The following is a 3,634-nucleotide window of genomic DNA, read 5'->3' on the forward strand; positions in this document are numbered from 1 at the left end:
TCATGCGTCGACTCCGCGGTAGGACTTTTCACATCATTAAATATTCATTGAAATCTTGAAACTAAACTAACAAGATCATCCAACTCAATATTATACAACAAGTAATACAAGCAATTCTTGTATGCAAACTCATAACCATCATAAAGATCAAAATACGAATACTTTTATCAATGATTATGTTTCTATTTTTTGAAAACCGTTCTTTCTTCTTTTGTGGGAAGTTCTAAACAACATATGTTTATTGAAGTAAAAGTTCCTTATTCAACACATTCATACCATCAAAAATGAATTGGTTTACCATCATGCATTCGGAACATAATAAATGATAGATAACCTTATCTACTTAAAAATACTTCAACTTATACTTTGAACTAAAGAGTAAAGACATCCTATTTCAACATATGATTCTACACTATACTTGGGTTTAGTGGACAATGGACTCTATGTATACTTAGAGATAGCGTATATGGGACTCTACCTTACTTCTTGGCGGTTGGTCAATTTTGAGAATAGGTCGTCGGTTTTGCGAATCGGCTGTGTAACGGCTCCGGTTTGCTTCAAAAGGAAGAGAGATGGATTCTCTTCCTAGAAACAACTTTGCTAACTAAACTAGGCTACTTTAAAGATCTAGGGGTGGTTTTTGGAGGGGGTTTGGTGGTAGCTCTCAAGAACTTCAAGAAAACTCAAAAAACTTGAAATTGGGAACTTGGAAAGCTTAGAAATTCTAGAGAGACGTTGGAGCAAGGAGTGAAGGTGTGAGTTTAAGCTTGAATGAGCTTGCTATTTATAGGCCAAGCATGCCCTCTCTCTCCCTCTTGTAGGGAGGTATTCCTGAACAGCTACAATAAAACTGCCGAACACGTGGTACGTGGGATCACGGAATAAATATGATGAAGTGAACCACCATGAGCGGTGATCGGTGATATGGACAAGTGGCATGAAAAGTCATTGGTCCAAAGCTATCTGTTCGGCAGACAGAGACATACAAAGGCATTGGTCCAAATAGTTAATACAGGACCAGTTACATGTGAAGTAGCTGGTCCAGGCAACTTGTTCGGTTACGAGAGTGCCGAACAAAGGAAAGAGCTCCAATCAAGAGTAGGAGCAGAGGGAGTACTCTGAAAGATTCCAAAGTAGTCATGTCCCATAAGGGATGAGATCCCGAGAATATAGGATCTGGGAAAGATACCCAACGAGAATGGGATGTTCGGCCAGTAATGGAAAAAAATCCTAAAATGACTCTTTTATAATAAACTGATAAGGGAACGAGAGTCCAAGATGTTTTGGGTTTCCTATACGAGATAGGAATCCTAGGGCAACAGGGATGCTTGAGCAGCAAGCATACACAAATCTATAAATAAGAGGTAAACCTAAAGGTAAAAGGTACGCAAGACGTTGCACTTGTATCATTCTCCTACAGATAATTAATGTTTTTTTGCTAGTACGTGATACTAACTTTAGCATTGGAGGGCCTTTGCCACGAGCGGCAAAGGTGCGCTCACACCCTATCTGTTTTGCACATTAGACTTTCGACGATAGATTAGTATTTCGGTGAGAAGGCACGAATAGCCGTTGCATACTGGTGTTATTCTAAGCATCAATTGTTGTCATCCCCCTACAATTGGCGCCGTCTGTGGGAAACGAAAGAGTTCCCTTTGAAAAATGACCATGGTGGAAATAGATCCAGCAACACCACACGATCCAAAGAATCTGCTAGATGGAGGTGGAGATAAATCTCCACCTAGGGCTCCAAGAAAACCCGAAGGCGGACACAGGAGGACCACAAGTAAGGGCTACCCCCTTATTGTCCATGACAACTCTAAGAGTAGAGAGGGAAGGACAGCCTCAAGATCCATGAGAAGGAGTAAATCCCACCAAAGGGATGAATCAGTTGCACACTCGAAGAGTGTACATTGCAGCGAAGATGTCCTCGATAAAAAAGGCAAGAAATCGAGGAGTATGCTCGTTTGATCAAAAAACGAGAACACGAGATTTGGGAGTTAGAAAGGATCCGAGCACATCCAGAAGACTCTGGACTCTCACGAAGAAATTCCAAGGGAGATAAGTATACCATGGTGAAATACAGAAGGACTCCTTCACGAGGAAGGAGCAGAAGCAGAAGTCCCACCTCAAGACGACATAGAGTTTCTCCCCGAAAAGAGAGGAGCCGAACACCAGAGCGTCAAAGGGCTTCTTCAAGGAGAAGGAGGAGCAAGGGCCGAAGCTCTACCCCTGAGGGTGAAGGGACCAGAAAACATCATAGGGACAGGTACGAGAGACCTGATTTCGATTGGGAAAGGACTAGACCCAACAAAACGAAGGGACTAGAAGATGAAACCATGACTGCACGAGAGGAAGCACGGAAGGCACTCGAGAATATTGCATCCTCCCCTTTCGCAAGAAAGTTATAGGCGGCTAAGTTGCCAAACAGAATGAACACGGAACATTCATCCTCTACGAGACAGATGCTGATCCCGTGGCACACGTACAGCACTACCAGCAGGCAATGTTTATGCATGAAAGAGACGATGCAATCATGTGCAAGATGTTCCCATCAAGTTTGGGGAAGGTAGCTTTGTCTTGGTTCCATAAGTTGTGTCCGCGCTCCATCCGAGGATGGGTGCAATTGGCCGAAGAATTTACTGCCCGGTTCCTGACAAGCAGAAGGGCCCCAAAAACTTTTGAGAGCCTCTCCGTCATGAAGCAAGGAGAGGACGAGCCGATTAGGAACTATACAAAGAAATACTGGGAGACTTTCAACGAGATTGAAGGTTGTAGTGAAGAGTACGCGATAGCAACATTCAAAACAGGTTTACCTGTTCGGGGGGAGCTGCGTAAGTCACTGAACATGAGTCCAGTACGAACATTGGCAAAATTAATGGAACGGATAAAGCAGCACACCAGAAACGAGGATGACATACTCCGGGAGGATGGTAAGGTGGTAGCCGAGCAGGTGAAGGGGCTTGTGAAGAAAGCAAACAAGCCAGAGCCCAAAACCTACCGAGAGAGGAAAGACTATGGGCAGGCAAAGAGAGAGCCAAACAAGGATAAACAAGCTCCGGACCCCAAGTCTTTCTTTTCAATAAACACAGTTTGGAAGGAACCCATCTATAGGATTCTTTATCGAATAAAGAATCAGCCTTACTTCAAGTGGCCTCCAAGTCTAGGTGGAAATAAAGATGCAAAATGTGCTACGAATCAGCACTGCAGCTATCATGAGGACTGGGGCCACATGACTGAAGACTGTGAGATGTATAAAAAGCATCTTGATGATTTGGTCTCTTGTGGCTACCCCAAGGAATTTATCCAGAAGGACCCAAAAGATAAAGGGAATGCCTTGGAGATGGATTACAAATAGGATCCTAAGGGGATAATCCATATGATACATGGATTAGCCACGCCTTATACGAGAAATGAGGTTAGGCTTCTTCAGAGGCAAATCAAACACGACCAGCATGTTATGCAGCTAGGAAAGAAAAGAGGATGAGAAGACGACAAATGCAATGAGGGCATAGTTTTTACAAATGAGGACTTGGAAGAAGTCCAAGTGCCTCACAATGATGCTTTGGTCATAACTCTACGGATTAAGGAATATGACATTGAGAGAATCCTGGTAGATTCAGGGAGTTGTACA

Source organism: Rhododendron vialii, chromosome 9a, assembly GCF_030253575.1.
Source record: "Rhododendron vialii isolate Sample 1 chromosome 9a, ASM3025357v1".
Taxonomy (NCBI): Eukaryota; Viridiplantae; Streptophyta; class Magnoliopsida; order Ericales; family Ericaceae; genus Rhododendron; species Rhododendron vialii.